The following is a 10,103-nucleotide window of genomic DNA, read 5'->3' as shown; positions in this document are numbered from 1 at the left end:
ACCATTAAGAGTAGAGTGCGACAGCATTAGAGATAGCATTAGAGAGAGCCGCGGCGGTCGAATTTCGATGGAGGCGAAATTACAGTGGTCCATGTAATGTGCGGTGCCAGCGCACGTTAAAGAACCCCAAGTGGTCGAAATTTCTGGAGCCTTTCACTATGCCATCCCTCATAGCCTGAGTCGCTATGGGACGTTAAACCCCATAAACCACAAACCAGAAAATTGTAAAAATGGTTTTTGAATAAAGGAAATGACGCAGCAACTTTCACATATCTCGGCGGACACCTGAACTGCGCCGTTGGGGAAGGGATAAAAGAGGGAGTGAAAGAAGAAGGGAAGAAAGAGGTGCCGTAGAGGAAGGCTCCGGAACAATTTCTACCACATGCGGATGCATCTTTAACGTGCACTGACATCGCACAGCACACCGTCGCCTTTTGCGTTTCGCCTCCATCGGAACGAGGCCGCCGCGGTTGCGTTCGAATCCGGGTACTCCGGGCTCAGCCGGATACTCCGGGTTCAGCCGGGTACTCCGGCTGAGTGCACGAGCGCCTTAACACGAACTTGGAACCCAACACCAAATAGAGCCGCTGAAACTTGGGTGCCTTCCTGACTGGCCAGCCTGCCTGCTCCCTATGAGCACTGCATTGTTTGTGCGCGCTGTGCGGATCAGGAAGTCCCGGGTTCGCGTCCCCACTCGATCACCCAAGAGGCGTCGTGCGGAAAGAGGCGGGCGTTGTCTCCAGTCCTGAGGACGAGCGGCTACGACGAACGGACGGGGAACGCCAATGCGTGGCCCGCGAGACCTTCACGCGCCAAGGAAAGCCACGGGGATTTAAACGCAGCGCTTTCGGCGCCTTCGCCCCAGCGGCCTGCGTGAGACCGACGCTTTCCGAGGTTGTCTTCGCTTCCGATCGTAGTCTCGGCTTTTGGAATGCATTAGCATACGAGGCTCACCGGGCGCTGCTCGACGGCGGCGTCTGTGCGGACAGCAGCCCGGAACGACTCTTGGGCAACTGCCAGTGCTCCTCGCCGATCGCGCGTTCTCGATGGGGTGCCAGTGGCCAAATCATGGCCTACAGCGTTATTACAGCCCATCAAGGGTGGCGTCTAAACTCCTCGGTTTGTAACGAATGGGCGCAACGACTCAGCTCCCTACGGCAAGGACTCCAATGCGGTTTTGACAGCTCGTGAAGTGTTTGGCATCCTTATAGTTTTCCCATAGCTTCAGTCGCATTCGGCATGCGTCGTTTTCTTTTTTTCAACGGAGTATCAATTTTCAGAGGGTGTTCGTTGCCACCAAAGTCGGGTATTTTTCATACCACCTGCACACGTTCCAATCGATGATGAGGGCTTCAGACAGAGTGCGTCAGCGTCCAAGTTTTGCGAGACCGTGTAAAGGCGAGGAAGAACAACGAGCAGCGCTCGTCCTGTTCCCTTACTCGTCCGTGTTGCCAGTTTTGCGCGCTCATGTCTTTCAAGAACAACACACGCGCTGCTTTTGAAAGCCTGCCAACGAGCTGGGGATCGAAATTAGTAAATTGGTTTTACAGAAAAGGAAATGATATCTGTCTCACATATATCGGTGGACACCTGAACCGAGCCGTAAGGGAAGGGATAAAAGAGGGAGTGAGATAAGAAAGTGGTGGTGAAAACATTTATCAGAAAGGGACTGGAGGTATGCTGTGCCGTAGCGGAGGGCTCCGGAATAATTTCGACCACCTGGGGATCTTTAATGTGCACTGACCGCACAGCATACGGGCGCCTTTTGCGTTTCGCCTCCATCGAAACGCTGTTGGATCGACATTAAGAACTGGTTTTTGAGGAAAGGCGCAGTAATTTCTCACATCTTGGTGGACACCTGAGCCGCCCCGTAAGGGAAGCTGGGAGTGAAAGAAGAGAGCGGAGGGTTCCTGAACAATTTCGACCACCTGGGGATGTTTAATGTGCACTCAAGGGAGCGTTTTGCGTTTAGTCTCCATCGAAACGCGGCCGCCGCGATCGGGTTCGAACCCGAGAACTCTGGCTAAGTAACCGAGCGCTCTAACCACTGAGCCACCACGGCGGGTCAGCGGGGGATCGAGCAGTTGTTTTTTTGCACGCTTTACTTCTTGACTGCCAAAGTAAATACAGTGCTTGCGTCCTCACGTCGTCCCCGCATTTTCGCAAATTACCAGGAGTTGAAATCACGTCGTTTCCTAGGTTTTCGCTCTGGTCAAGCCGTTTACAATGCTACAAACACTTACTGAGGAAAGTCGCAATGATGATCAAAGTGTACCCGTATCTTTGAAACGACGATTATGCAGGCCAAACAGCGTGTATACAGTGGAGTTCACCGTTACCGGGAACATGTGAGCATGCATTTCTCAGTACTACAGCGATTATCGCGAACTGCAAGAAACCTTCGATGATGTCAAGAAAGATCTCATAGCAGATAGCGCAGTATACCAAAACAGACAACGCAACAGCGGTTCAATGACCCGGACAGACCACAGACAAGTGCATCCGTGTTCACAGTAAAGATGATCACCACTGTACTACGTGAGCCATGATGGGACCGGTTTGTCCCTGCATTTCCGTGCGCCTCTCCAAACTGCGAAGGCTCAGAATAATGCTACGCAGCTTCCACTGAGAGCATTTTCGTGCGCTTACTTCTGGGTTAGATAAGGCCTGCCTTCACAAACTATGTGTATCACGGCTACTCACGATCAAGCTCGCCTGCCGCACTTTCTCAAAAAAAGTTCCGCGAAAACATCGGCGCTGATTTTGCTGTTCCCCATCTGCGGCGTGTGTCTTTTAGATATACGCACAAGCGTGAGAGACGCCCTCTTGTGGCAAGTATACGCAAAGTGCACCCCCGCACGCTTCGCTCCACGAATCCTATCTCTTTTCCCCTTAATTGTACGACGCATATTCCGCGTCTGTCACGGCCGGTAAGCAAGGTGAGGCGATTGAAATTCAGAGCCGAAGTCTTGCATTAACGCGCTTTTCTGAAACCTTGGCGAAGGCCTTGCCTCGCACACTGTGGTTTCCTTGAACGTGACCGACGCCGCGATGGCTGCGCACTGAGACGAGAGAAAGGCTAGGCGAAAGAGGCCTCGGAGGATAACTGCTTTCCTCGCAAGGTTCTATATTGCTTATAGCTGGAGGCCCGGCTGGTGCGCTGGCTAACGCTACGCTGAGAAAAAAATCACATGCTTTCCTCTAACCACCGACAACTTAGTCGCTGTTCTCGGCAACGGTCAGTGATGTAATATCAAGTGCCTTCTCTCATCCATTCTGCTCACGTACCATCTCTGCAGTCCCGGACTTTCTGAGGCGGCGTGATGGACGATCGATAAGTGTGTAGCTTAGAATTTTATTAGGCCAGAGTGCATTGAAACGGCTGGATAAAAAAAAAAAAACATTACAGCCCAAAGAAAATATAAGAGCAGGGTTCGCGGAAACGGCGGACATACGCATCACCTCCACGGGGACTTTTAAAACTTGCGCATGCAGATGTGAAGTCAACAGTGCCAAGGACATAATTCAGGGGGCACTTTGGCTCTCTAAAGTGCTGCAAGGCGAAAGCGTTTCCTGGCCACTGTTTGTTTTTATTTACTTTTTTATTTTTCATATTTTGTTTTTTTATTTATTTTTGCTCGTTTTCGTAACTTTATTGTTTTTTATTTTTGTTTATTTTCGTATTTTTATTTTTTATTTTCCTTTTCTTGACTTTACTCCTTTTAATTCATTTATTAAGCCCATGCATTCACTAGATGCGCCTTTATTCATGCTGGAACCTTGAGCCTTTTAAGCAGTGACGCCGAAAGGCGGACGAATCTGCCGACGCGTCTGTCGACACGGCTGCCGACGCATCTGTCGACACTCCTGCCGACGCGTCTGTCGACACTCCTGCCGACGCGTCTGCTAACGACAGTATGAGGCATTAAAGGCTTTCGCCTTAAAATGCGGCGGTATAGTTGCTCGTTAGCGAAGCTCCTCAGCTTCAACGCTCATCTTACGCGTTCGCGTAACCTCCCAGCAAGCGAGCGTAAAAGCATCGCCCGTACCGCGCCGCATACGAGCAAGCAGACCGGCCACGCGACGTAAATTAGAACGCGGGCAAGTGGGAAGGAAAGCGGCGCCAAATTGGGTCACGTATGCAATCTGGTCGCACTCATCGATGCTCGCGACTCGAGCCTCAACGGAGGAAAATGCCAAGAGGAGTCGGCGTCAAGGAGCTGCGCGTCCTTGCCCCACATAACCTCGCTTCCATTCCCCCCTTCCCCTGCTGCCGCTGCTTCCAGAGTGCATTCCCAGGCCTGCTGCTGACATTAAAAGATCTAGGCCAAGTGCGTTGGCATTCGCAGGAGGGGAAGAGGAGGCGATAAAGAGGGTGCATCGGATCGACCGCGAACGTTGCCGCCAGCGTCCTTAGACGAAAGGGACAGTACCGGCTTCTGTTGTATCCGCATCACGTAGTGCACATCACTCGTACGAAGCGGTGCTGCTCGGGTGCAAATGGATCGTTCGACATTTAGACGAGCGTCGCCATATCGGTTAGTTGGGGCGTTGAGTAAACTAAATAATTGTTTGATATGTAGTAAAGCAGCCATGGGTGGCAATGAAGCGGACCGCAGTGAAAATTTGGGCCCCTCTTTAACGTGCATTGACATCGCACAACATAAGGGCGTCTTCGCCGGGGTTCAATCCCACGACCTCTATCCTGCTCGGCCACCAAACAGAGAACGGCGTGGTGATTTGTAGCCTCGCAAGTCTGCCTGCTCGACAGATCGAAACCATGTATACTGAGACCTTAATCGAAGCGCCGCGGGGCTTCAATCTAGTGACGTCGATTAAGGCCGACCAAACAAGAACGGAAAGGAACGAAGAATAAAAAAAAAATGTCGGCGAAATACCAGTTATTGGAAGAGCGCAGGACGTTGTGTAAGTTTTTAAGTATATTTGGTGAGCGATTGGCTGAAACATAATTGGTAATGGGAAACTGCTTGAATTTTTTTTCTGGAGGAAGTATCCGCACTTCACCTCGAAACGCATTCCGTAACTGGTATAACCTTTAGTCTAATTAATCAAAATCTGTTCCCATACATGTTCACTCTTGAAGTACCGATACCCACGTAAGTTTTTGGAACGCCAAAATCAGGAAAAACCTGATCTGACCTGCCGCCTATAAAGGCCCAGCCAGGCATTGAGGGGAACATTTTTTGGGTCGCGCAGGACAGTTTCAAAGCACACCATTCTATTCGTGGCTGCTTGTTTACACTGTCCAGCAATTAGGCTTTATTGCAATTTGCGTGTTCCAAAACTTTGTAGGTTCTTGTGTATAGCAGCTGGAAGCGACGCGAGCATCTTCAGTAGGTCATCACACTGCTGTTGCCAAGTCAGCAGCCGCCGCAGTGGCTCACTGCTTATGGCGCTCGACTGCTGACCCGAAAGACGCGGGTTCGATCCCGGCCGCGGGGGTCAAATTTCGATGAACGCGAAATTCTAGAGGCCCGTGCAGTGTGCGATGTGGTCGAAATTTCCAGAGCCCTTCACTGCTACGTCAACCAAACCAAAACCAAACCCAACACAAACCCAACCCAAAAACCAACCAACCAACTAGCCAACCGACCCACCAACACCAAAAGTCAGAGCGGTTTAATGCCACGTGCACTGGAGGCAAACCAGTGACGTATCCACTTGGCGGGTAAGTTTAAAGCACGGAGCTCATAACCCTCGGTAAAGTCAGCATTCCCCACACTACGTCAATTCTCAGCGTTGTGCTTATATTTTCAAGGTAAACAACAAAACCCGACTGCGTGCTCGTTCAGCAAGCAAAGAAAACCCCTCTGGCGTACGCGCTGGCAGTGCAGGTTTACAAACGCGGCTAAAAAGGCCCTCTTTGTTGACTGGCGTTTAAAAGTTAAGCCCAGAGAGCAAGCAGCAAAAGTTTCTGTTTCGCTCACGCAGCCATTTGCGGGCGGTATGGATCCCATTAAACCTTGTCATCGTCGTTACTAAAACGCTCATTAGTGCCTATTTTTTCTGTACTTTGACGTCCTAATCCCCCCCCCCCCCCCCCCTTCGACGCTAACTTCTGCTGACATGTAAGTGTGCGGGTGTACAGCTCAGCCCCGGCTGTGACGCACTGCCTGCCGCGCATGATGTCGCCGACGGCTCGCGGCGACCGAATCGGCGACAAAGAAAGAGGAGGAGCGGGGGCCCGTAAACGCCAGCCAGCCGGCGGAATAGGAGGAAAATGGAAATGAGCTGGCCACTCGACGGAGGGGCCCATTAGCAGTCTGGAGGACGGCGCGCTCGTCTCTCTCCTCTCCGCCGCTGGCGCGGTGAGGCACGAGCCAAAAAACAGCGTCGCCGTCGCAAGGCCAAACAAGGCGGGCCACGTCCGCCGCCGCGCTGTGCACGCTTCTCGACTGCCGCTGCGCGTTGGCTGATGAGGAGGGAGCAGCCGGGTCAGCGCAGTGGCGCGATGCAAAAGCTCACGACAAAGACGGACGCTGTTTAGAAGCGACATCGGCAGAGAAGCCGCCTCGAGACCGACCTGAGGCTGGGCCATTTGCTCGCTGGCTGTTGACACTTGTACATCGCGCGGACGGTACGTGGATGCGCGCGAAATTCAACGCGCCGAACCTTTGAACGGAAAACTCTTCTTGGAGCCCGCACTCCACCAAAGTCTATTCGAAATATATCCAAATAGCCTCTGTCATGCACGAAAAGAAGCTGCCTCCAGAAACTGAAAAGCGTGGTCTTAGTGACTCAGCTTTTCTAGTTATGGAGGAGACCCAACCTAGCTAGGATGTAAGTACGTTAGCTAAGACGCGCTAAATGCTCTTAAAGCTATTAAGAGCAGCGCAGGCATTCGTATCTGTCCGCTCTGAAAATGCACGCGTAAAGTACAGAGCACGTGACACTTCCAGCGACTGCGAAAAAGAACACTACCTGTGACAAGAAACAACCAAAAAATAAAATAAACAGAAGCAAGAAAGGAGGTGCAGTGCTTCAATCGCCTATAATCATGGTGCTGTTCCGTAACACAGAACAAAAGAAACGAACAAACCACCACGCAAAACACGACAGAAGCCCGAGGCGCGCCAGCTACTCGAAGACCACGTTCAAGTCGAAGCGAAGCCACGCCACTCTCAAGCACGTCGGGAAGGTCAACACAACTCGGTCACAAATGGCCCAACAGCCGAACACATTTGCACGCTGTGCATTTCAACTTTGCGTATACTTGAGAAGCTGACGGAATCTCAGATGCAGTATCCTGGTAAAAGCCAAGGAAAACCCGCTTTGCTGGACAACTCTGACGCGGCGCAGTCCAGCCAAGGAACCGTTCGCTGATGGAGCCACTGTCGCTGTGCATAATAAATTCCGGTGGCCATCACGGACACGTGGTCTCCACCCACAGCGTCGAGTTTCGAGGGGCGTATGAGCGATCCTGTCGAGGCTCCACGACAGCTGTCTCGTCCCCGAGGACAGTCGCTTGAAGCAGACCTCCCGCGGTTAACGCTCTAACCGAACGCTGCTCCAGCAAAGGTCAGTTCAAACGGAGGGCAGGAAAAGCCGATGCGAAAGGACGGAAGCAAATTGACGTCTCCAGTGCACTGCGCCGCTTGCTATGCGGGCCATGAAGTGAATCACGTAGTGACGCATGTATTTACTGGTAAAGGGTTTTCTCCTTTTTCTCAAGAAATAAAAGGTACAAATGTGAGTCCAGCCTTCAGCAAAATCATCGCAGCTAAAGTGCGCGCTGTTTGGGATTGTAGCTCACATTCACACTATTCTTACTTGCCCAAACTCGAGAGCGGTTGTCTGTCTTCGACTTCTAAATGTCTGAACTACCGTTAAACATCCTTCTGCGGCTTAATATTATTATAAAAACAAAAAGTCCGAACGGGACAGGGTCAGAAAAAAAACAAACTCAAAGTGAAACGCCACCTGTCGCCGAGCAGAAGAGAGTGGCACCCAAAGAGAATTATTTTTCGCGTGGTCTAACGCGCCAAGTGCAAATGCTGTGCAGCATCCTACAGTAACTTAATCGTATAAGACATGGTGAGGACTGCTTTCCAATTCGTAATATGGGCCTCTTTCAGTTTCAGGCTATCTTACAGTGCTGTTTATCGTTGTTAACGGTGAACTCTTAATGCAAGTTTATTGATGAGACAGCATTTAGGGTGTCGTCCCAGAAAAGAATTTCTGGCTTCTCTGTCACGAAATTCCCTGATTGGTGGAGAGAGGTCGCGTGACATTATGACGTCATCACAACCTGCCCACCGGATTGTGAACAAACTGCCCACTGTGGCGGATGCTAGTTAAACTAATGATTGGTCGACAGCGGTCATGTGGCCTCGCAACGTCATCACAACCTGCTCACCGGGTTGTGAGCAAACTGCCCCCCATGAAACGCAGCAATGAAGTTAATTCAAATAAATTCCATGCAGTCTCAACCTGCCAATTTTGCGCTGCGCGTGAGTATTAAGCAGGGTGCCTGCATATATGTAGGCTCCCTAGCCATACGGGAGCTCAGGAAGAGTAACCTAGGCCTCACAAGCCCCACCGGTGGCTTGTGAGACCCCACCGCCAGGTATGAATGCGACTGAGAGGGTTGTGACGTCATCAACACCACGTGACCACCAGTGGACCAATGATAGGGCGCCGTCAAATTTGAAAATCTGAGGACCCCCAAAATTTGGAGATTGTCCCACTCCAAAAAATTCTAACGGACCCTGAATATTTTGGAAGTAGTGCTACCCGAGAAAATGGATTAAGGTGGGTTATTGGGTCGGATTAGCATAATCACACAGGAAAATCTATTGGAAGGTACTCGAATATTGTAGACGGTGATGACTCGTGAATACCATATAAGGGAAAGGGAACTGGTTCCAGTCAATGTTTCGGCGGGAAAATGGTAAGGAGAACATTAGACGCTCATTGTAGACGCCGCAATCTAAACGCTATCGCATTTTCTTCAAGAATGTGGTTAAGAAGGTCGCCAAGTTTCTATTCACTGTAATCCCGCCCCTTTTCTATGACAAGCCCATCCAGTCCTTTAGGGTATTTACATAAAATGCCACAAGAATGCCATGGCGCATTTTGAAGCCACCGCGGAAAATTTGAACGAACTTCTGAGCTGCACTGTAATCGAGCAGTCCGCGCGTTTACAGAAGAGTATATGCACGCTACTCCTGGTCCCATTCTAGGGCAGCCATATTTTGAAGGGAAAAGAGTGCATTCCGCATCGCCTCAACTAGTTCGAACATCAGCAAGCGGTTCTTTTTTACCTGTCAGTACACACATGAAAACCCTATCGCAGCTCTGATGCTGTACAGCTCGTTTGCACGGAGTAATGACCTTGATCCTCGGGGCCTGCAGGACACGAAATAAGAGCGCCCGTAGAAGTAGCATCCCGCCGCCGAGATCCCGGACTTGTAACATGTGCCGTATATCGAATGACAGAGGCGCAGACTGACCTAAAGCGCTTACTCACTTCAGCTGGTTCGAATCTGCAAAGATCCGCGTTCACAGAGCATTCGTGAACGCACGTAAAAAAAAAAAAAAAAAACTAGAAAGGACGAAGAAATGATGAGCTGGAGGGGCTGTCGCGGCTGGCAGTGTGGGTCATCGACAGCCGCGTGGTCCTGTGACCGAAAGTCAAGAGGCTGTTTACGCTTCATGCCGTGATCATGCGGCCCATGGCCTTCCGTCGCATCGCAACTGCTATGCGCTGAGTCGTAACGGCTCTGTGGTATACAGCGGACTGAAAGCTGCTGCGAAGGGTGATCCTATCGGACGAACAAAACATGTCCCAATATCGCGCCGCCATTGGCCGCGTGTGTATCGGCCTTTACTCGATCTGCCCGGATGTGCGTGTGCTGTCGAGGGAGCGTTCGGCTATCGTGAATCTCAGTTATGTTAATAGGTAAATGGCGCTCGGCCGCGCAGGACTGTTGTTTATCGACATTGCTGCCGGCTTATTTTCGCGACCAGCTTGCGGACCGTGCCTCCGCTCAGTTGATCGTTTAACGGATATCGTATCTTGAGCTATCGGATTTACTACGAATCATTAAGAGCACAGCAGTGCTCGAAACTCGACATTTCAT

The sequence above is a fragment of the Amblyomma mixtum genome, chromosome 2, assembly GCF_055824585.1.
Source record: "Amblyomma mixtum isolate Tamu chromosome 2, ASM5582458v1, whole genome shotgun sequence".
In the NCBI taxonomy this organism is placed as follows: Eukaryota; Metazoa; Arthropoda; class Arachnida; order Ixodida; family Ixodidae; genus Amblyomma; species Amblyomma mixtum.
The sequence above is the reverse complement of the archived record's forward strand: the minus strand, read 5'-3'. Positions refer to the sequence as shown.